The sequence below is a fragment of the Equus caballus genome, chromosome 16 (genome assembly GCF_041296265.1).
Source record: "Equus caballus isolate H_3958 breed thoroughbred chromosome 16, TB-T2T, whole genome shotgun sequence".
Taxonomy (NCBI): Eukaryota; Metazoa; Chordata; class Mammalia; order Perissodactyla; family Equidae; genus Equus; species Equus caballus.
Window position 1 is genome coordinate 54581737 of NC_091699.1, and position 25019 is coordinate 54606755.

Here is a 25019-nt window from a genome sequence, read left to right on the forward strand (position 1 = left end):
TTCTGGCCCCACCAATTTCCAGGCAAAAGGGGAAAAAACAATGAAAGGAATGATAGCTAATGTTTATTCACTGTTCCCTATGTACCTGGGACTGTTAGAAAAGAACTTCGCTTCTATTAACTCAGTGAATCCGCATGCCAGTCTTAGGAGGTCGGTGTTAGTAGTTTTATCCCATTTTACAGGTGAGGGAAAAAAGGCCTAGAGAATGGGGTGGGGGGGATCCAAAGCTCACAGAGCAGCCAGCAAAGGGGCAGCCGCAGGGCCTGGACCCAGGCAGGCTGCTCCAGAGCCAGTGACCTAATCGCTGTGCCACCCCAGGAAGGGGTTGCCACCCGAGACCCTGCTCCAGCCCTGATCCTGAAATACTCGCTGGGCCTCAGGGGTGGGCCCTGCTCTCAGAAGAGGTTTGCCTTTTGGGGACTGGTCAGTTCGTCTGGAAAATGAGGCTTGAATGAGATCCAGGGTAGACACCGGCCTTTCTGCACTGGGGCAAATTGAGGGAAAATAAAAGTGTTTTGGGGTTACATTTATTTTTCTTCCAAAATGAAAATAACCTTATTGTGTCTCATGTCCTACTTTATTAAATAGAAGAATATCAAGGAGAAAAAGCCACCTTTTGACCCACTCAAATCTGGGCCTATTTGAGGGGTAGGATCAGAAGCAGCCTTCTAATAATCTGTTATCCTCAAATTAGGTCCAGGGCTTGATCTCAAAACAAGGCAGGTTCTATGCCTCCTGCTCCTTTCAGAACCAGATGGTGCCCAAGTTCCCTTCAGCTCAAGTATGTTGCCAGGAAACGGAATAATCTGACCTAAGAGGTGAATACAGCAGATTCTACTGACAATAGCCACTTACTGAGCACATACCACGCGCCAGGCACTCTCAAAACCCAGTGAAGTTTGCACTAATATGATGACTTTACAGTGACAGGAATTAAGATTTAGAGAAGCACCTTGCTGAAGGTCACACAGCTGGTCAGTGGCAAGGCAGGATTTGAATTTTTCCCAAAGCCCATGTACTTTTCACTCCACCACAGAATGATGAAGAAGACTCCAGAGCCTTGGGAGGCAGAGGTGAGTCTGGGGAGGGGCTAACCCTGGGAAAGGAAGCTGGGATTCTGTGCGGTTATCGCTGCCCCTTTCAACAACCTCCCGTGGCTTCACGCAGTCTTGACTTGAAGCAGTTCAGCGGGTGCTATGTCCAAGAAGACAGCTCAGTCTTGTAAATGGTGGTCCATACAGTGGGTACTTGAGCTCAGAGAAAAGTCCTTCTTGAAAACGAAAATCTCCTTTCATGTCCTCCTCACCCTTCCTTAACCTGCCCAAGCAAATGCTCTCCTTGGCAGATTTGGAGCAAAGCATTTTGAACCTGTAAAGACACCACAGAGATTCGGCCTGGGGGGATTTACGCTAGGGAGGGGGGCTGAAGGCCCATGGCAGGGGGTAATTTGAAGTTCTCCTGAGGCTCAGATTTGAATCTCATTTACCCCAAGTGAATGAGTCCAAGGCTGTCCACCCAGGTCCTGCCACTTGGCTTCTACAGCATAACTTCAGGGACACACTGACCTTGTGATGTGATGGAAACCTCCTTGTTGGCCAAAGGCAACAGCCAGTGCTGGGGATGGAAACGAAGACCAAACGGAGTCTTAGAAAGTGATGGCTCTCAGTCCAGGGGGAGAAAAGAAACAGGGAGAAGAACCCCAGAAAATACAAGCCTTAAAAACAATAATGAGGGGGCGGCCTGGTGGCAGTGGTTAAGTTCACACGTTCTACTTTGGCAGCCCGGGGTTCGCCAGTTCAGATCCCGGATGCAGACGTGGCACCGCATGGCAAGCCATGCTGTGGTAGGCGTCGCATGTATAAAGTAGAGGAAGATGGGCACGGAGGGCCCGTCTTCCTCAAAAAAAAAAAAAAGTAATGAAAAGAGTATTACGTGTAGAGATGGCAGATACCTATGAGCCAAATGAATTCTCCACACCCTCATGAAAACAAGAAAAGCAATTCAAGAAATTGTTTCAGCAAAGGCTTCAGCCAAAATAAAAATTATTTTCCAAGAACAGTAATAGAAATTGAAATTTTAACTCACTCAGCTCACTTTGCTGCATTTTATCTAGAAGATAAAATGCCATAAGGTGTTTTCAAATTTAGGGATTTGAGAAAGCCTCAGGAAGGGGCCCTTGTGAGCATCAGAGTTCTACTTGAGGATACCGCCTGGCAGGAAGAGGGCTCTGGCTGGGTGGCACCTGAGCGTGGTTGGCCTTTTCAGTGTCCCTTGTTCACTGCAGTGGTTTCTGTTCTTGCCAACTGAGCTGTTATCTACAACGTCCTGGAACCCGATACGTGACTGGTTAGCGCCATGGAATGGAGGACGCTGGGAAAGCCATGTGGCGTCAGGCACTTCTGAGACCCTCAGTGTGGGGACTCAAGGCACCCTGGGCCAGGAGGCAGGCAGCCTCATCCAAAGGAACAGTGTAGTGCTGAGGCATGGAAAGGTGTTGCCCCCCAGACAAATTCTGCTGCATCACTGGTATATCCTTTTATTCTGAGCACCCCCTCTCAGCCAGGCACTGGGCAAAAAACAGGGGCACCAGTGTGTGGACAGCTTAGCTCTGCCCTCAAGCAACTCACTGTCTCACTGTAACAAGGTGAATGATACAATTGTTCGCCCCACACCAGTTCTGCGACCCCAAAGCTTCCGACAAAACTGGCCTTGCCTCAGCCAGGCTGTCCAACTTCCCAAGCCTGAAGGGGTGGAGTTGGCAGAGTTTGGGAAGCCAGGGAGCAGAGCTGGGTGGCTCTTCGAGGACTCCACCACAGTCCCATGACGTCTTGGTGATTTTCACGACTCTGGCTTGAAGGATGTTACCTCCAGACATTCTCACAACCGCCCTGACAAGGAGGAAGGAATTCTCACCATGCTGTTTTACAGAGGAGGAACTCAAAGCTCAGAGAGACCTTGTCATTTGCTCAAGGTGACAAGCCAACTAAAGAGAAGAGCTGGGATTTCATCTCAGGTCTCCAACCTCCAGAGACCAAGCCCTTCCCAGAACATAGGAGCCAGTCCGGGCCTGGGGACCTGGGGACGCAGGAGAGAAGAATTAGCTCAGGCCCTCGGGTGCTCGTGCACAGGCATTTCCAGCACTTCCAGCTGACGGGGAAACCCATGCCAGCAGAAGCCCTTGGAAGAGCTGAGAAATACCCGGGTCTGTCTCTTCACTACGTGAGCTGGCACTAACTGAGACATAGGAGGCGAGAGGTCTTGTCATCCCTTGACAAATACTTCCCAAACACTCACTGCAGAAAGGCAGAATCCTAAAGGACACACCAGAGGATACACAGGAGCTGGACCATCAAGGTGCAAACCCCAGCTCCGCCACTAACGAGCATGTCACTTAACATCAGTTTCCTCATCTGGCAAACGGGTACGACAATGGTTCCGACCTCAAAGAGTTGTGGGGAGGATTCGATGAGTTTTAATACATGTAAAGTGCTAAGAACAGGGCATTGCATATATTTTTATAGTGACTGCTGAGTACTATTATTTAATCACAGGACTATTACATTCCTGAGGTACCTGGTAACTCCAGCACCTCTTTCCTTTACTACTCGTGCCTCACTTTCTCCATCTGTGAACGGCCACTAGTGGTTAAGGTTGAGCGTTCTGAGGACTGGTAAACCACGGGTGACAGGAAGGGGCATGAGGAGGTCTCAGGGACTGATGCAAAGACACCTCCTGGGAGCCACCACTTGCTCAAGTGACCAAAGAGCAGCCTGTGACCCCTGGCTCTACAAGGCCATTGCAGCAGACTTCCACACCTTGGCTGCAGAGCCTGGAAAGCGTTAAATGCTCCTGGAGCCAAGCTTCCGGCAGGAGGGCTGGGTTGTCAGCCCTTAAACGCAGGCCTTGAAGACTGACCCTGGGGAGGTTAGAACAAAGCCACCCTTGGAATCTGAGGTGGAAAAATTAAAGATTTAATTTTCACCTTCAGTGAGTTTATGAGATGGGCAGTGTGTGGGCTAAATGGGAATTAAGGGGACCCTGCAGTGGGAAGGCTCATGGGGCATCTCAGGACAACACGGGGAGTAGAGCCCCTTCCAGCAGGAGGCCTGGGGCTGACGAGGACTGGGCAGCCATGTCTAGGGACACAGATGAAACCAACCTGGAGGCGCAGAGGTCCTCCCTCCAGGGAGCTCCATGACAACAACTGTAGCCAGCATATGGAGCATCTGCTGTACCAGGCACTTGACCCACAACGGCTCATCTACTCCCTGCCACCTCCCCACAAGGGAAGCATCATCACTCACATCAGGCCTTGAGGCACAGGGAGCTTACATCACTTCTCACACCTCACAGCTAAGCGGCAGAGTCTGGCTGACTCCATCAGTGTAGTAGCTGGAGTTTTGTCCCTGTTTTATTGAACCCTCAAAGAACAAGAGTTGCTTCCCCTCCCTGTCCCCCTTCTTGAGCAAGCGAGCAAACCTGCAGAGCTGGCCTCTTCCTGCCCCGGGAGAGAATAAAAAGCCTTTGCTTTCAAAAGCCAAGGTTTTTAGAGGCGAATTGAACTGGGCTATCTGACTGATGCTGGCTCACCTGGGTGAGGGATGGCTTGGAGCCAGACAATTTGATTTAGAAAAGTAATCCTGCTGTTGTTCAGCTAAAAATGGTGGATGAAACACACGCTATTTCTTCTCTTCCGTCCTGAAACATCACTAAAATGACAGTAAAGTGCCCTGATTTTTAAGAGACAAATGCATAAGGACAAAAAGAATGGAAGAGGAGGCAACTGGAAGCAAAATTCAGGAAGCTGGAAAGCAGGTGAAGGAGACGTAACGGCCTTAGCAGATCTGTGAGAGCTGAACTCTCAACTGGAAGGCAGAAGGGCAGGAGTCAACGTGATGCGCACCACAGAAGCCCCAACACACCCAGAATTGGTGCCAGCAGGTACCTCCAGAGGTGGGGGAGAAGGTGTATCAAAACCAGGCGGGCTGGTTGGAAGTCTGTTTAAGAAGCTGGACACCCAGATATCTCATTCCATACTGCTGAGCCAGGTGACTGTCCTTCCTGCACCCAGCTAGAGATGGGTTTATTCTATGGAGAGAGAAAGCCAGAGAATCTATATCCTGGGAAGCATTTGGCACAATTGAGGGCAGGGAGACTATACTGAAACCGAAGTTTTAAGGGAGCATTTACATACTAAACATTGAAATTTTGCAAGGGTCCCCCACGTGTCCAACACAATAGCTGAAAACAGGACTTGAACTGTATTGATTTCAATGATTTGCCGCTCCCCACCCCCCACCGCACCCCACACACACATTCATCCACTTGCATTTTATGGGATCAGCCCTAGCAACAGTATGACCTGTCCCCATACTCATGGAGACAATTCATTGCTGCCACCATTAAAAACCAGAGTTGCCACAGTAGTGGCTACTTGGGGTTCTTATGTCACCTATCAGCACATCCTGACGGGTGCTGCGCCTCTCACCTGCTCCTCCATGACTAGCATGGGTGTGACACCGAGGAGAACAAAACCCAGAAGTATAGGGCAATTTATGTCGAGTGGAGCAAACCTTTGATCACTGGGAGTCTGGACCGAGTGGATAAATCCAAGTGATCATGAATTCAGTTTATGCCGCTCCTTGGCTAGGTCCGTAGGATCCTGCAATTACACTTAGCAGCAGCCAGCTTGATAATGCATCCTCATCTCGTCTCCCCCGCTTCCCTGCCTCTCTCTGGGTGTTCCCTGAGACAGCGCTCTCTAACAACTTAATAACACATGAGCCTTCTGCCGCAGGCTCAGCTCCTGGGAAGCCAGGTGAAGACAAATAGAGACCCATCATTGTGAAATTTCAGAACACCGGGGAAAATATCCCACAAGTTTCCAGACAGAAAGAAGGGGAAAAAACAGGGTTTATACAAAGTAATCAACAATCAGAATGGCTTTAGACTTCTTTACTTCAACACCAGAGGCTAGAGCACAATTAAGCAAATCCTTCAAAATCTGACAGAAACTCAGCCAAACCATTGATCCAATGTGATGGTAAAATAAAGGCAGTTTCAGACATATAATATTTCAAAATGGTTTACTCTTCATGTATCATTTATGATAAGCTATTGGATAAGTTACTCCACCAAAACCAAGGGGTAAACTGAGAAAGCAGAAGACCTGGGATGCAGAAAACAGACATCCAACACAAAAGAGAGGAAAGGGGACCTCCAGATGTTGGTGAATGGAGACCCCAAGGAACAGCTGGAAGCAAACCAGGGCAGCAACCAGCTCAGAAGGGAGCAGGTCAAAAGGCTTGAGGCGGGCAGGCCCCCATGAAGATGAAATTGGTATGTGTTTGAGTCTACTAAGGGGAAGTTGATTTGGTGATAAAAATATGAAAAACTAAGCAAAAGAAAAAGGCAATTATTAACTGCAAAGAATCAACAAGTTGCACAGGAAAGGAAAAGTGATCATAAGGTAATACAGTGCTCAGCCATTATGGTAGGCTAAAATAGCTCCCCAAGGATATCCGTGTCCTAAGGTCTAGAACATGTGAATAAATTACCATACATGGTAAAAGGGGTTTAGAAGGTGTAATTAAATTAAGGAGCTTGAGATGGAGAGATTATTTTAGATTACCCAAGTGGGCCCAATGTAATCACAAGTATCCTTTTAAGAGGGAAGTGGAGAGATTTGACCAGAGAAGAAAAAGGCCAGGTGATGACTGAAGCAGGGTCAATGAGAGAGAAGATGCTTTAAAGATGAAGGAAGAGAGGAGCCGGACTCATGGCTGAGTGGTTAAGTTCGCGTGCTCCGCTTCAGCAGCCCAGGGTTTCGCTGGTTTGGATCCTGGGCCCGGACATGGCACCGCTCATCAGGCCATGCTGAGGTGGCATCCCATATACAACCAGAGGCACTCACAACTAGAATATACAACTATATATTGGGGGGGGGGCGGCCTTTGGGGAGAAGAAGAAAGAAAAAGAAGATTAGCAACAGATGTTAGCTCAAGTGCCAATCTTGAAAAAAAAAAAAAAGATGAAGGAAGAGGCCACAAGTCAAGGAATACATGTGGCCTTGAAAAGACAGAAAAGGCAAGGCAACCAATTCTTCCCTGGGGCCTCCATAAGGCACCGGGTCTGCCAACACCTTGATTCTAGCCGTGTAAGACTCATGGTGGACTTCTGGCCCCCAGAACCACAACAGAATAAGTCTACGTTGTTTAAGCCATCAAGTTTGTGGCAACTTGTTACAGTAGCAATAGGAAACTAATACAGCTGTGAATAGCTTTCACGTGGTCATAATTATGTAAACACTGATCTAACCAAAATTATCTAATCATATTGGGAGGATGGATGGATGAGAATGGTGTGTGTGTGTGTTGGAGGTGGGAAAAGACCCAAATCCTCATCTTCCACAGAAGGAAGTTAATAAGTCATGGTCACAACTGGAAACAGCTTGAGAAGGGCTGCTCTGGTTTTCCACTCCCCGTTTTTACAGATGAGGAGGAAGAAACCCAGGGAGGCTCTGGTTGAGTTATCCAATTAACTTCTCTCAAGAAGAGGGTGGGTGGCTGTGGGCTCTTGTGTGATGATCACTCTTTGGCTGCTTTATGTTTTGTCTTAATTAATTAATAAAACATCTGACAGGTTAACCTACGCACCTGGGGGAAGTGAAGGCAAGTAATACATCTAAGATATCCAGAGCCTCAACTGTGCACCTCTCCTCGGCCAACTGAACAGCTCGCACCTGAAATCATCCGGCTTTGTTCCCATGGCCTCACCCAGACATCTCTCCTCAGTGAAGACATGCTAAGTACTAAAAGGCTTATCCAAGCCTTGGCAAATCCAAGACAAAAGGCTGTGCTCACTCAGTCTTCCACCCCCAAATGCCTGAAGCCTGCTGAAACTTCTTCCAGCCATTAGGCAGGGGGAAAAACAACAGTTTCGGAATCCAGATGGCAAGTAAACGTCACCAAAGCAACTGCCACCCAGTAGATCCTCAATAAATAATGAATGAGTGAATGAATGAATGAACGGCATATATTCAAAAGAGTAACTGACACAGTGGTGGACTTCAATTAACGCTAGGGGAGAAAATCACCTTCTTTGGACCAGTAGTCTCAAAACTTTTGATGACATACCCTTATTGGTAAAAATTTTCAGCATATCCCTCCAATATTCACAAATTATTTTTCCCAATATTTACATATTATAAGCAGGTAGTGCTACATGAATATGTTCACTATAAAAAGTGAGAAAGAAATTTTAAAAAATCATAAAAGGGTTAAGTAAAATAAATGTAAACAGGAGCCCTAGTATTTTCATACCATCACCCAGTGGATTATCCAGCGTACTGCTGAGGTGAGCGAGCCCCACTGTGAAGACCCTTGATCTAGAAGCAAGCTGCTCTCTTCTCGATTGTGTTCATCTATTATTTTTTTTTTAAATGCATACTTACCCACAGAGTCCTAGAGATCATTTGAAGGGGTTATGGGACCAGATAAAGTAAATATTTTCTTATGTAAGTCAGGAAAATCCCCAAGATTGAGGTCAATAGCCTAGAGACTCTTCTCAGAAATATGAATCAAAGGGAGTCCAGTTACAGTGAAAAGAAAATCAGAGTCTAATGAACACCTGTAGTCCCCAGTGTTCAGAGATGAAAATCAGAGAAAAGGGTCAGGAAACAAGGAATGTGGAAATTGTCGAGCTTGACTTTCAAGAATGAAAGACCTCAAGAATCAGGTTCTGCTGTGACAGTGTTTACCTAACTCAGCACTAAAAGAAATACAATGCTAACCACATACGAAATCTGAAATTTTCTAGTAACCACATTTTAAAAAGGGCAAAAAGCCAGGTGAAATTGAGTTCAATAATATTTTTTATTTAACCAAATATATCCAAAATATTATCATTTCAACATATTATCAATATAAAAATATGAATGAGATATTTTACATTTTTTGTAATAAGTCTTTGAAATCCAATGTGTATTTCACACACACAGCCCATCTTGGTTGAGACTAGCCACACTTCAATACTCTGCGGCTGGTGGCTAGCGTACTGAACAGCACAGCTCTAAACAGAGGCACAGATCCTTGGAACCCCAGGAGCCCACAGGGTGTTTAAGAAATGCTGTATTGAAGGATAAACAGCACCAGATCACTTGAACCAGTCCAACTGGAAACACCAACACAAAGGCAAGCGTGAAAATTACAGTGCAGCTGAGTTCCAACCTACGGGAGAGTGAGATTCCAATACGGCTAATTAGGCAAAAAATGAAATCTCGATCAAAACTACTCTTGAAAATCCCTTAAGAAAGAAATTGATACACATCAGTTTTGCCTCCAATCTTGGAACAGACGCTGAGTCTTTTGTCCCAACAAACTAAACCCACAGAGTTGGGAAACTGCAGCAGCATACCCAGCCTCTGAGAGCATCAGTCTTGAGAAACACGCTGGACCATCTAATGAGGGATTCTGGAAGAGGAGGTTTGAACGCGGATCTGCCCGGCTCCACTCACACGGCAAGGAGACTAGCGACGATTAATACCAGATTTCTAATCAGCAAAGTTTCTATGTTGTGTAGTTTCTAGTAATAAGAAGAATCCAAAAAGAAAGGAGGCTGTGTGTGCCCCTAGAAAAGGAGGCCAGGGAGCTGCCTCACGAGCAGGAGGAAGCCTTGTGGAGACACAAGATCAGGTGGGAGAAAGGGAGGCTGAGGAGGGAGGCAGCAGCCGGATCCCTGGAGCCTGCAGGGTAGGAGAAGCGAGCCAGGGATCCAACTGGCAGGAAGCCTCCCCAGCCCTCATAAATGCTTTCTCCAAAGCAAGCTTGACTGCCCTCTCATGGGTCACATAAATTTTAAAAAGAATTGTTGCCCTAGAGGTCCCCAAGGCCAGCACTCTAATTATGCCCCCGAGGCCCACCTATCCTCACCTTCATTCTTATCTTCCTCACCTCCTCTAATTTCTCATTCAGGCTCCTGGCAACATTAGGTGTTTCTGCAAATCAGTAGCATGGCCCCCACCCCCAACCCCTTGAGGCTCAGTTCTCCTCTTTCAAAAGGGATAAAGTCAATCGGCATTTCCCCTGTCTGCAACTTTGTGCTCATGAATAAATAAGCAAGCACTGCGTCCTCATCACACACTTGCTAAGGGCTGCATGAGCCCGCTGAGCACAGACCAATATTTCAAAACAGCTGGCTCCTTTTCCTCTGTTCTGGCCTCCTGCCCTGGTCTGGCTGGGCCAAACCCATTTCAGGCTGGATGTGACCACATGCTGTTTGAATTAAGTTGCATCCAGGGTTAGAAGGAATGATCCCTTATCCTGGATTATGTATCACCAGGTTCCACCAAGAAGAGGAGCTGGAAGGGTTACGATCCTCTCCCCTGTGTCATGAAGTGGAATTTCTTATGGCACCTGACCCAGGGCAGGCTTTCTGGACTGGCCCGCAATGCCAGAGGCCCGGTTAGACAAAGTTCTACTGAGGCGAAGACCTGGTGCTGGGCGTTCCCAACACTGGGGCATCTGGGACACTGTATCTGGCGGACAGGGGAGGGGCAGAGGTGGAACGAGGAAGAAGAGCCAAGGAGAGAGCTCTCCTGACAGAAAATGTGGGCTGAACTCCATCTCCCTCCTGTGACAGGCATCTATGGGTACCTACCAGTGCACGGGGGTCTGAAAGAATGAAATTTCCCCTGTCTTCAAGAAAATGTAAAATTCAGTTCAGGAAATGGGTCAAGAGCAAGACCCCAAAGGCAAAACTAGCAAGTAAGAGAAATTAGTCTTCAGTGTCCTCCATGCCCCATCCTGTCCCCAAATACAACTAAAACTCAATTGTCATAAGCTCAGCCACTTGATGGACGATTACACAGTTAACCTCACGAAAGCAGCCCTCTGCAACAACTCGTGTAAGAAGGACAGTTTTTACAGATCAGTAATGTGCTTTTCCTGTTTGCTTTCCTGAGAACCTGTGCCTCACCTTATCCATCTACCTGGGAGTGTTACAGAAGAATGTTACAAAAGAGATGCAAAGAGTCAGACCAATGTTCACCCTCTGACATGCAAGATGGAATTATGTGGAAATACATGGACTTGTAGCCGTGGCTGCCGTCTTGAGAGAAGATATTCCAGATTCCTTCATTTGTGTTGTTTTAAGCCACCAAGTTCAAGGTAATTTGTTACAGCTGCAAGAGGAAACTAATACAGCCCCTACCACGGCTGCTGCAGAGATTGGCCTTGTGGCCTCCTTTAAGATGTCTTCCTACTACAGGAGTCCCTGAGCAGCAAGGGTTCCAAAAGGGCCATGTCTCGCATGCCTACCTCGAGAATCTGGGTGTCTGTGTCAGGGTGGGCAATAGGGGAAGGCAGCCACAGAAGACCCAATAGACAACCTCCCCCTGCACTCCAATCCAGGAGGAACAGCAGGAAAGTGATCTTAGGGCTAACAACTGGTCCAGGACAGAGGTTCCTGAGCACCTTCACCAGGGGTTTGCTGGGTGTGGAGGGCACTGGCCCATGAAGAAGCACCAGTGTGCACCAGCTCGGCCCAGAACATGGAGTATATGTTGGCAAGGTGGCACGGTGATTTGAAAATGCAACACCAGGCACATTGCCTTCCAAACTGACTTCATTCCCAGGAACTTGAACCAAGTTCAAGAAGGGGGATGACTCTATTAAATTGAGGGAGGAGTTCAATCAGATTGTCACCCTGTGGATTGAAACCCATTAGTAGTATCTGGGTCACTATCAACACTTTTTTAAGGGAAGGGAAAGGAAGAAAAGAGAAAGAAAACATGAGTCATTGTACATGATAAGGATAAGCATCATTTCACAAAACTTTTATTTCAGTTATACACACAGACACATACACACTGGGTCATAATGTAAAACGTATTCCTAAGCATATTGGTAAAAGAAAGTTTTGAAAGTCAATGGGTTAAGTGATGTTGTGATAGTCAGGACCTGCTAAGAAACCAAAGAGGCTGTCCCAAATCTGTGCATCCTAAGAAAGGTGACACTGACTGGAAGGTCTCCCATCCAAATCTGGGTGTCACCAATAGCCACAGAGACCAAGTCAGTGCCAGTCATGACCAGAGAGGTGATAGCAGGTGAATTCGCACCAGCAAACCCTAGGTTAGCACAAAGGTCATGGGGAGAGGGTAGGGAACCAATGGAAACAAAGAGACATCAGGAGGAGGGCTCCCACAGGCCATGCCCATCACCCAGGAGGCAGAGGGCAGAGACCAGCACTCAGCCCTTGCTGGAGGAAGACACCCAGGGCCAGTGTCCTAGCTCTTCATGTTTCTACAGTGGTGGAAATACTGGCACCGACCTCCTAGGATTGATGCAAGTGTTTAAGGAGTTAATGTGTATAAAACTCATAAAGAAGTGGCAGGGACATAGCAACTGTTCGAAAGACAGTAGCTGCCATTATTATTAGCTCACTACGGGTGAACTACAACAAAGGACAAACTGGGCTGAGGAGCTGGCTACAGGTCCAATCCCTAGCCGCCATGCTCCAGTCATTACCTCCTTAGAGAGGCCCGGTTCTGAGCAGGCCCACCTCGCCAGCCCCGCACTCTCCCCACTCTCATCCCACCTCTTCTCCTTCAGCCTCTCTTCATTCTGGGTTGAGGTCCCCAGGATATTCCACAACAGCTGGTTCTTCATCCAACCAACTCTTGGGTGGAGACTCCTTAAATTTTGAGTTCTTCCAGCTGTTCCTTCCACAGGAACAGTTTGTGAGTTCCTGTAGTTTGTGAGTTTGTGCTCACAGCCAGGATGCTCCCTACAGAGGAACAACAAGGTGTTGACCAGGCCCGCTTGAAGGACTTCAGAAGTGGTCAACGACAGCACAGCCGTTCAGCACAGATGCTCTGGAGTCAGACTGTCTGGGCTCAAATCCCAGCAACACCACCTACTTGCTGTGTGACCTTGGACAAGCGACTTACCCTCTTTGTTTTCTACTGGGCCTAACTGCCACTGCTATGTCACCTACCCACTGGCCTTCAGACTTTCTTTTTGCCAGCATACACTGGAATACGTTTGACATTGTGACCCAACATATGTGTGTATAACTCAAATAAAAGTTTCACGAAATGATATTTACCCTTAAGAGGTACAACGACTCATCTTTTCTTTCTCTCTTGTCTTATCTTCAGTTTTCTTCCCTTAAAAAGAGAACCTGGTAGAGACCCACCAATGTGGAATGTGCCTCAATTTCCCTACCTGTAAATTGAGGGAAACAGACACACCTGCCTACAGCAAGTGCTGTTTGTGCCCGGCCCACATCCCCTCCCACAGGCACCTCGGTCTCCTGGCCTACACCCACATGCAAACAGTCCTGGGGGGCCCACTCAGTCCCTGCCCACAGGACCAGCCCCCAGGACAAATCTGCTCATCATGACCTTTCCCCAGTCCCCAAGCTATCTGACAAGCTTCAGGCTTCCTTTAGATGCAGGAGCCTGCCCGCTGGGAAGTTAACACCCAGCACCAGCCCTCCATCCATGACAGACAGGAATTGGTGGGGAAAGACTCTATCTTCTTCACCCCTCAGGGAGGACAATTCTGAGGCGTGTTCTGCACAGTCCCCAGAAGTCCCCAGCAGGACTGAGCCCTCCTTGCCACAGTGGGAGCCTGCTCATCCACACGCCCTTCATCAGCTGCCTTCCCCGTCTCACTCCCCCACCCACCGCTGCTGTCTGATGGTCACATCTTTCAAATAAACTACTTGCACTGGAATCCTCAACCTTATGGGGCAGTAATGCCAATTAAATAACCGTCAAATGCTTACAGTGATTCCAGATTCAAGGTAGATGCTCCACAAATGTCGGTTAGGAGGAGGAGGCGATGGAGGCAGAGGCAGAGGACGGTCCCTCCCTGCAGCGCCACAGGAGGTACAGCCCCTGCTGGGGGTGTGGGGTGGGGGAAAGGATCTGCACAGTGAGGGGCAGAGCTGCCCATGGATGAGAAGCCCACAGGAGGAATATTTGGGGGAAAATATTGTTTTCCAATCTGAAGATTCTCCCCATCTCTGGATCCCAGATCTCTCTGTCTCAGGAAAACAGCAGCCTGCACACTTCATACCTCCCACTTGAAAAATGTAACAGTCAGGCCAAGAGCAGAGAGCAGAGGGCAGAAGTGTGACCAGCAGGATGTGCTGAGGTCTGCCCGCGCTTGGGCCAGCAACTTGATCCCAGGCCCTCTCACTTATCCCTAGACACAATCACACACAAAACTACCTTCCTGTGACTCCTAAAGGGAGTTGCGTGTATCCCCCAAGGTGGGTTGCAGAGGGCGCAGCGTGCACAGGAAGGAAACTTCTGTGTCTCCTGCCCCAAGCAGGGCGCACTGGCTCCTGAGGTTGCCCCTCAGCCTCACCGCAGAGGGCACAGTATTCCAGCCCAAGTTCCAAGCTCAGCTCTGACTCACTGCTCAGCACATGAAGGCAGCAGGGAAAGTGCACTTCTGCACGGGATCCTCAGCACGTGCAGCTGCCAGGTCTCTGCTCCTGGGACAGACGGACCTACCTGTCATCAGAAAGACAAACAGCCTCTCCAGTTTTGTGCACATTTTCCATGGAGGCCGCAAGTCCTCAGGTTCAGTGTGGATGGCCCAAAGCCCACAGGCAAAGGCTGAGCAAGGGACTGAGCACCCATATCCAAACGGTCCTGGGGGCCCCACTCAGTCCCTGACCACAGGACCAGCCCCCAGGACAAATCTGCTCATCATGACCTTTCCCCAGTCCCCAAGCTATTTGACAAGCTTCATCAGTGGGCTCAGGGGGAGGCAGGCTTGCCTACCACCACCAGCCCATGAAGAGCACACGGGCTCAGAGCCACACTGCCTTGATGTTGAGTCCAGCTCCACTGTGTCCTTGCCGTGTGAACTTGGGCCTCAATTTGCGCATCTGTACAATGGTGATAAGAATACTACCTCTCCCGCGGGGTGGTCCACCCATTAGTTTATTGATCAGATATTCCTGAGTCAAGCACTGATCCAGAAAGAAGAGATACATTGTGAACAATACAGACAAAAGTCACTCCCCTTATGATGGTAGCATTCCGGTGGGAAAAGAATGTGACTTGTCACTCATAAAAACAAAATCATTCCACTGGGTTCCAGGAGCATTGTATGAGCTGTTGTAGGTAAAGCATCCAAAACAGAGCCTGCCTATAGATAAGTTCAGTCAGTGTGAGTATTGTTCCTAGTCCTATGATCATAATTTTCCAGCAACACCCAGGGGATCACCTCCATGGTAGGGCTCCTGGACCTCCGTTGAGAAACATGCCCAATAGGTGGACGTGTGAGCCCTCTGCCTGCTCCCCAGGTGGGAGGGGGTTACCTGGTGTCCCTTATCTCCCTCTCCCTGTTGGCTGGTTGCTCTGCTCCAGTCTCTACATTGATTATACGTTGGGGCTTTTGCAAGCCCTGCTGGCCCCAGGAGCCCTCTCCGTATCCATGACTGAATTACCATGTTGTTCCAGCTCACAAGAGCACCCGTGTGGGAACACCACAGGCCAGATGGAATTTTAGAGACCCTGTCATTTGTTGGAATTATTGGCTGCCTTCATATTACTAGCCATACATTTTGCTCTCGGGCCTGGAGTGGGGTTGGGGCGGGGAGGGAGTGGGGATTGCTGCTGAAAAAATAAAGCAAGTTTCTCTCTGGGCCTTTCAGTTCCAGCCTTCCAGAGATTTCTACTCTACGACTGCTCAGAGGCCAGGACACAGCTCCAGAGAGGAGCAGGCAGTGGGTCTGTGTCCTCCAGACACACTTCTCCCTTCTTCTGACCAAACTCATGCCAACAGGGGAGGATAAGCCAATTAGGGACACCTAGGGAAGAATCTACCACTCTCTTTGCCTAAATCTATCCCAGTCATAGCGGGTCACATGGACTTCTTCAGGATGAGGCCTAGAGGAAAGTTTGTAAACTGGGATCCACGGGCTGAATCTGGCCTGCAGGTGTGTTTTGTTTGGCTGAAATGTTCTAAATAAATTTTAGCCAATGTTTGAAACCACGATGTTTCACATAAAAATCCAGGTTTCCAGCTTCCCTTGAAAAAGGGGAAGTTTTAGCCACAGTTTGGGCCCATGTTCTCACATGGCTGGAGTAGAGTATGGCTCCCTTTCAATGACATGCTCTCTGCTGTTCACCACAGGACCCACCACTCCCTACTGCCTCTCAACTCCTAGAAAGAAGGACAGTTGCCTTTGGAATCTCACTTGTTTTATTGTTTTTCATAGAACACAAACACTTCATTGACCACAGCTCAATAAAACTTGAGAAAACAAAACATAGAATGATTTCCTCTTCATTATACCCAGCCCAATTCTCTCACTTATGCCAGCGGCCTGGACTCCATCAGCACTTCAGTTTATACTTCTCAGTGCAGAGCTGCGCTGTCCAAAATGAGAGTCACTAACCACATGTGACTGTTTACATTTAAATTAATTAAAATTTAAAATTCCCGTTCCTGGTTGTATCAGCCTCGTTTCAACTACTCTAGCCCCCTGTGAGTAACGACCACCATGGTGGACAGCACAGAAAGGAACATTTCCATCATCTCAGAAAGTTCTGTTGGACAACTCTGGAGAGATTTAAATAAAGATGCGGGAGGCTAACACCCAATGCAAACCCTTGTTGAGCACATCCTCTGCACCCACGCTGCCCTGGGCACTGCAGGGGTGCTGCGGCCTTCCAGGGTTCACCATCTAATGAGGGGGAAAGCCACAGCGAAGGACAAGAGACAATGGGAAATGCCCAGCGGTGTCACAGGGACCTTCTCAGAGTCAGAGAAAAGGAGCAGTCTCTGTTTTCACGATACAAAGAAAATGCTCTGGTTGTCCATCACGTGCCCTCTCGGCCCAGTGCCAGGCACTCTCATCAGAGGCTTCCGGAAACAAGGCTCCCTCAGCTCCTCATGGAGATGCCACTTTGATGGCTGGGACTCAGCCCCACATGTTTTGGAGGCCCCGCAAGCGAAATACGTAAGGAGAGTCAAGTCAGGCTTCAGAGCTGGCCCTCCCTGTTGGAGCTGCTTCCCCCAGCAATGGCCTTCCCAATCCCCCCAAACTTGGCCCCAACACCCCCCACCACCTGTGTCCCCTGCCCTCATGCTCCCCAAGGTTGTCATCTCCCCAGGGCTCCCCAAATCCAGAACTGGCCCACTTCTAGGGCTTCCTGCTCCAGCCGCTGGCCCATCCATCTCCAGCGTCTAAACAACACGCTCCCAGGACAGACCCTCAGGGCAATGCTCTACAAAAGAAACTCATTTCCAAGGATGTTTACTTTTAACAGAAAACTTCCAAAGCCTAGCTATCAAAATAAAAGGGCTACGTCTAAGTGTGAGAATTTTCAAGTTGATTGAGTGGAAAGAACATCACATTTGTGGTTGGAGAGCCTACTTGAAGTCCCTTATATTGATGAGCTGCGTGACTCGGCCATTGCTCAGAATCACTGATCTCTAAATTGCTCTTTTTTATTGATCTCTAAAATGGGTCTACTAATTCCAGCCTTAACACTGGAAGGATTAAGGATTCGATGAGATAATAAAAAAATACAAAGGCTACACCCAGTGCAAATATATTTGTTATTATTATCAGGGGGAATTATCTTCCAACACCCAGCACAGTATCTAGCACACACTAGAAGTTTGTTGAAGATAATTTTTTTTTTGAAGATTGGCACCTGAGCTAACAACTGTTACCAATCCTCTTTCCTTTTTTTTTTTTCATTCTTCTCCCCAAAGCCCTCCAGTACTTAGTTGTATGTTCTAGTTGTGAGTGCCTCTGGTTGTGTTATGTGGGATACCACCTCAGCATGGCCTGATGAGCGGTGCCATGTCTGCGCCCGGGATCCCAATCAGTGAAACCCTGGGCCACCAAAGCAGAGTGCGTGAACTGAACCACTTGGCCACGGCGCCGGCCCCCGTGAAGATAATTTTTAATGAGCCGGGAGTAGAAGCTGAGGAAAGACACTTTTAGGCAAAGGGGGCTTTTGGCCTGCCCCCAGATCAGATCACAGAGAGGAATATCTACACAGAAGCAGAGGTTCTGAACCTGCCAAGACTACTCTGGCCGCCTGGTGAAGCCGTGCCTCCTTCTCAGGATGCCTTTTTTTAAATGTATAAAATAAAGGACATAGCATTACAAAGGCAACCAATTATACTGAAATACAGTTATCAAAATATTCTAAAAACTAAATTTGTGATATAATAACACATGTGCTTCTTTATTAACACATTAAATAACAAGATCTATCAGCAAATCTAATAACAAATGCGCTTCCAAAGCAGTGAGGAGTGAAGACTATATTTCAAAGTATCTGCTTCCACTCATGATAGAAGATATCTGTGATTCCTCTTGGCAACAAAGTCACAGGTCCTGCTAACACTACTGTGGTTAGTGGATATATTCATTATTGAAGAAACACTGGATTTCAGTAGGAGACGAGTGAAAATAAAGATGTAACTTTTCTTCAACGAGGTTTAGGGCTCCCTGGGATTCTAGGCATGGACGCAGGTCAAGAACCCCTGAACTCGGTCCCCCTGCCCCCTCCATTTGATTCCATCTTTCTCTAGTTCACCACTGTAGACATGGATCCACATAGCTGGTATAAAGGCAGCCCCTTAATAGCAAATATTCCCCACTCCAGGACCCCTTCTGCATGGGAGCCAGGCTCCAAGGCTACCCCCCAACTCCTGCTCCCCTCCATGCACTGAAGGGTCCTGCTAACGCCCTAGAGGCCCCCCCTTGCCGCCTCTCCAGTCCTGTCTGTGGTCTAGGCACCACGTAATCCCAGCTCCCGTTAACTAAGCACATACCACATGCTGACAACTATTGTAGGAGGTGCTCTGTGCTCATCATAGCATTGAACACACAACCCTGCACGGGGGCAGTGTTATCTTCATGGGGAAACTGAGGCTGAGAGGAAAGCTTCACTGACTTTCCTGAGGTGGTGAGCAGGGCTTGAATTCAGCTCTGATTACAACTCATTCTCTGAACGCTTCATGCTTTAAAACCGTACCAAGTCAGGTATCGCGACAATTACCGTTTAAACCCATTCACCCTGGGCCACTGCCTGGGAGACGAGTGAGTGTGAACGAGGAGCCAGGAGCCTTGCCTGACTCGCAGCGAGGTGACTAAACAGGGTGGCATTGCTCAGTCAGGCATCTGCACCCCCTCCCCAAAGGGAAATGAGGGGATCTTAACTAGGGTTTCAAGAGGAGTGTTCTGAAAGAAAGCAATACAATAGCATCTTTGTAGTTGCAACAGGATCTCAAGAGCCGACAGAGCTGGGAGAAGCGGGGAGAGCTGGGGGAGGGAGTGAGACAGAACTCGGCGACTGACGGTAAGAGCTGACTCGGACTGGGGCCTGCAGACAGCGGCCAGGTGTGTGGGGAGGCCGGGAGGGAGAGGTCCTGCTGTCCAGGAGGCCACCTCTGCCAGTGGCCAGTCCCTGTGCCGGGGTCCAGGTTCCTTGGGAGGTACACACTGAGCCTCTGTGTGGACAGACAACAGAGCCACTCTGTCCCAGAGAGAGAGGCCTGTGTGTCCTGCCCAGCCTCCTCTCAGCACATGGATAGACATCCAAATGGCCCATTCTCTGGCCATTCCAGCCTCCAGTCCTTATACTGGCTGTAGCCGCCGCCTCCACCGGGCCCAGGCATCCCAGACAGCATGACCCAAAGCCCCCAGCCTGGCCTGGGCACAGCTAGAGCCTGGAATGCCTGTCCCCTTCCTCCCACATGGCTGGTTATCACTATCCTTGGGGCTGGAGTCCATTCATCTCCTTCGGGAAAAAGGACAAAGGGGGATATGGATCCCATAGTTTTTGAAATTATGACCCTCTGATATTGCAGGCTTGACTATATTTGGGTCTTCCTTCCCCACCTCAAACATAGCACCAAGCATTTAAAAGTACAAAACCAACTTTGTAAATCGTTGCCAGAAGGAGGAAGAAAGGCACAGCCTCTGTCCTCAGTTTACAGTCCAGATGGGAAGATGACTACAGACGACACTACCCACCAAGTACTTAGTTAGATTGGAGAGATCACTGAGGGAGGTGTAAGGTGCTTGTGTGTGGTTATGAAGGGAATTTGGGATGAAGGAATAGATTCACAGGGATGATCTCCTTCCAGGAAATGTAAGAGACAGAAGGTCTTGAGAATTCCCTGGTGTCCCGGGCACTGGAAGTTACCTGGTAGCACTGGTGCTAAGCCAGTCTAGACAGAGGCAAGGCCGGCTGCTGGAGGGCTGAGTTTGTTCTGCTGATGATGCTCCCCCGGCAGGAGCACAGGGGTGACACCTGAGCACGTGTAGCACAGAGAGGCAGTGACAGTCAACCCTCACTAGCCAGGCCAGTGGAAAACATCACTGGTCTGCCGGAGGGTGACGGACTGCTGAAACTCAGCCCAGGACAGCCCCGGGGCCCAGAGCCCCCCAGTGGCATGCTCACAGGCTGCGAGGAGCACCTGCCTGCTCCAGCACGGCTGCCCGAGAGGTGAGAGGATCTCCCCCAGATCGGTCCTTTTTGTCTCTGAGCCTCAGTCTCCTCATCCTGCATCCAGACATCTCTGGCTCTGCTCTTCTTTTTTTCCTCTCCCTTTCTTCTAGCCATATCCCCTCTGCTGTCTTTGATCAGTTTTTTGGCCGATGGTGTTTCTGGAAAAATCTCTACCTCACTTGGCTCCTAAACATGGAACCATGAACCTGCTGCCCGAGCCAAGATGGAAGGATTTTAATTCTCCAGATGGTTCTGGAATAGGCTGTTTGATCACTGCAAGCAAGCACCCTCAAAAGCCAAACAAACTGCCCACAAGTAAACAGCATATGACACAGCCCCTTCCTGCGGCCACTTAGCAGAAACCTGAGTCCAAGTCCATGGCAGGCAAGGAAGGTGGGCTAGGAGAGACGGAGCAGCCGCAGCCCCTGCCCACCCTCCAGCAGGGCCCACCCTCAGGGGGGTCTGGGGGCCAGAAGGAAGGGAATCCGTGTGGTTGCAGTGGCTGGCAGAGGGCACCAGAGACTGCAGGCGAGGCAGCTAAGGTGACATAAATAACGCTGCACTCATTCATTACTGCAATTATCTCCAACCTATTTTTATGATTACAATGGCAAAACCAATTTGGAAGGTTAAGGGAGAAATTTCCAACACTTCACCCTGGCTCTTAAAAATATAACATAGGGGGCTGGCCCTCTGGCATAGTGGTTAAAGTTCCACGTGCTCCACTTTGGTGGCCCGGGATCATGGGTTTGGATCCCGGGCGTGGACCTACTCCACTCATCAGCCATGCTGTGGCAGCATCCCACATACAAAGTGGAGGAATATTGATGCGGATGTTAGCTCAGGGTTAATCTTCCTCAAGCAAAAAAAAAAAGAATATAAGATAATAATCTAGTTTATGGAATTAAAATGATTATAATTTTTAAATAAGTGACTTCTATATCAAGATTACTTCTAAGTGTGACTAGTTAAAGGACACCATAAGATAAATAAAAATGAAGATAAAGAGAGAGGAGGAAGGCAGACAGAGGCGTGTATTCCCAGACGCCTGAACAAGAAACTGAAGTCACTCTTGTCCTGCCCTCAGGCTCCATCTGAGATCACCATGGGCTGGAGGTTCTCCTCCCCAAATATATCCCTTCCACTGCTCCCTCTGGCCGGCCGCAGGGCCCATTCCTACATCCTGCGCACGGGGACTGCAATCATCCCAGACGCTCCCACTCCAATCCACTCCCTGCCGTCTCCCCTCCCTCCAAGCTTCTCCTAAAGCACAAACACGATCCCACCTCTCCAAGCTCAAAAGCCCTTCCACTGCGCCTCCACCCTCAGGATTACAACACACATCCCCTGCTGCACGGGGAGACCACTCACACCCAACAGCCAGGCCGCCTCCAGCCCCATTTCCAGGAGGTTCCCCTCAACCCCCTCCCAGCCAACTTGTGACAGCTCACTTTTGCTTCCAGGGCTTTGCACATGCTGTTCCTTCCACCAGACTGCCTTTCCCTCTTCTTGTTATATTATATTTTTAATCTACATACAGTAAAACTAAAATTTCTGTGTCCAGTTCTACGGGTTTTAGCACATGTATAGAAGCACCACCACAGCCAGACAACAGCTCCATCGCTCCAAACCTCCCTCATATCTCCCTTTTGCAGCCACAGACTCTCCATCCCTCACCCCTGGCAACCATTGTCCGTTCTCTATCTCTGCGGTTTCACCTTTTCCAGGGCGTCATATAAATGGAATGGCGCAGAACATAACCTTCTGAGACTGATTTCTTCCCCTCTGCATAATGCCTTTGAGATCCACCCCTGTTGTTGCATGTACCCATGGTTTGTTCTCCTTGCTGCTGGGTCCATGGTATGGCTGGAGCAGTTTGTTTATCCAATCTACAGTTGAGGGACATTTGGGCTGTTTCCGGTTTGGGGCAATTATGAATAAAGCTTTGGATATAACATTATATTTATAAACACATCTATATATAAACATTTGGATCCAAGTTTTCGTTAGACATATGTTTTCACTCCTCTTGGGTAAACGCATAGGAATAGATTGCTGGATTCCATGGTAAGTGTATGTTTAACTTTATAAGAAAGTGACACCCCAGTTTCCAGTGTGGCTGCCTCGCTGTGCATTTCCACCTTTAGCCTAGGAGCGTCCCAGCTGCTCTGCACCCTCGCCAGCTCTTGATACTGTCAAGGTGTTTTGTTTTTTAGCTCTTCTAATAGATATGTAGTGGCTTCTCTTTTCTTCACTTGACAAAATCCTGTCGTGGAGCCTCCCCCAAGGCCCCTCACTCCGCAGGCTGGGGGTCATCCGGCGTGAGCAGCCCCTTTCTCTGCAGCCTCATCAGCGCATTCAGATCACAGGACAGAAACATTTCTTTGCGATTCCCTCTCCCGTGAGCCCACCACCTGCTCTGCCCCACACACACGCCCACAGGCGCACAACACAGGCAGCATCACCAGACAGCCTACACCCCAGGGGAAGGGTCTGTGTTATTAATTGTCAGTCTTCTGTCTTAGCACAACGTCTGGCTTAAAGCAGGTATTTTCTGAATGAATGAATGAACAAATGAATGGATGGATGAATGAATGAATAGCAAGGCAGCAGGGAGAGAGAGGGAGCACTAAGACACACTCATTCATAGATTGTGAATTCCCCTTTCATGCCTTTTAGGTGTGCCACTCAAGAATTCCAGAGCCCCAGGAGTAAACTCAGGCCCTGCCCAGAGGAGACATCCATTCGTTCAGAAGGAGTCAGGGCCTGGAGACCAGCGCGAGGCCCCTACTGTCCCCTCGCCCTCCACATCCTTCTCTCCTTCCCTTTCACTCTTACCCCTTCACCCCTGAACCTACCAGCTGCCATCTTAAAGCACTTTCCAGCTTCCACTCAGCAGTTTTGGAACCCTAGGCCGGGTCCTTGGGAATATGGCCAGACCACAGACCCCAGGCCACAGGCCAGTTCTAAGAATATGTGTCTGTGTCTGTGTGTTGGTAGGGGGTCGAGGGGGACAGAGAAGGGTAGCCTGGGGATCACCCACAAACCATTGCTCCATCCTCACTCTCAAATCAGGCGGTCCTTCAGACACAGGCTTATGTAGGCACATCCAGACGATCCAGGGACTACACCCCAAACACCCCCAAAGGAAACACTTTAGCAGTCAGATCAGAAAACGACTCAAGCGAAGACAGCCCGGTTGCTCACAGTACCCGGGCCTCAAGGAAACCTGAGGTGCTCTGTTTCTACATTGGTACCCTGGGTAGCGAGGGAGGGCTGGGACTCCCAGGCCTCTTCCCAGGGAGTTGTAAGCATCTTCGAGGCCCATCTGAAGCACATTTCTCTCACCGATCCCTGAAACTGCTAAGGAACTCATTTGTTTGTGAGGCCTATTCCCCCCCACTCCCAACCTACCGTTCTTTGAACCAGCCCCTGCCTGGTCTGGTTGGGGCCAGCAGATTGTTTAAAGCCCTATGCTTTCCCGGCCAGCCCTGTGCAGAGCCTGGCTCATGTACGCAGCAGGAGCTGCAGGTCAAGGGAGCGCCCACAAGAGAGAGGGTATCAAATTCCCCGCAGCCTCCAAAGACTGGATGTCATGGTTCCCAGTTCTGATTCCAAAACCAGTTTAACCTCTTCTCCAGCCAAGCCTGAGAACCTGCGGGACTCACTCAGACCTCAAGCAGCAGCATCCACTGGGCACTCCGCACTAGACACTCAGGGGCCTACAGCTGAGTGGGGGCTGGCTTCTCCTCCAGCCCTCACTCAGCAAGGAGGCACAGGGCGCACAGACGGGGCAAACATCCCCCGCAGGCTGGGTATTTCCTACCTGGTGAGAAGAGAGATTTAAAGGAGCAAGAAGACTGTTTTAGGATAGAAGCTGCCTACACTCAGTCCACACTTGGAGAGGAGTCCCAGGGGCACTGAAATGCATCAGCGACTTCCTTACCGTTTGTTTCAGGTCCTGACAAAAAGAAAATCTATTTTTGTGGGTCCTCTATAAAATGCCCATTCTTATAGCACCTTTGGGGCACCAAGCGTGTTCCCCTTCATGATTCCATTTGCCTCTCATAAGAACCCATATAACTGCCCCATTTTACAGAAGAGGGGCCTGTGGGCCAGAGTACTGGAGTGTTTACTCAGTTACACAGCAGGCGAGTCTGGCACAAACCTCTTTCTGATTCCAAACCCTGTGCCTTTTCTCCACCACTCCAAACTGCACCAAATGCCTCAAGAATATGAAGAGGCCACAGTGTCTGATGGGACCTGCGTGGGCAAGAGGGGCAGAGGACTAGGAGACCTGAGCTCTAGCCCAGCTCTGAGTGACCTTGGGAAAACCACATCCCTTCTCTGGCCTCAGCTCCTGCACCTAGAGATTCCCCCTCCGCGAGTCTTAACCAGGGACGGTAGCTCTTGGTTCTTCCGAGGAGAACTGAGCCATGTGGGGGCTCTCCTGGGACCCCCGACCCTACACGGCCCCCTACCTGATGACATGCCCACAGCACAGAGTAAAGACAGA

At 49.1% G+C, this 25019-nt stretch overlaps 1 protein-coding gene and 1 long non-coding RNA gene across 3 annotated transcripts in view; one reads left to right on the plus strand and one right to left on the minus strand.

Moving 5' to 3' along the window:
• GASK1A (golgi associated kinase 1A) overlaps positions 1–25019 on the minus strand; it is a 58314-nt gene that overhangs the window by 29793 nt on the left and 3502 nt on the right. The window lies entirely within an intron of this gene.
• On the plus strand, positions 835–13097 carry LOC138918120 (uncharacterized). Its single transcript, XR_011427115.1, has 2 exons — positions 835–1073; positions 7642–13097. It is a non-coding gene; the product is annotated as an uncharacterized lncRNA (long non-coding RNA).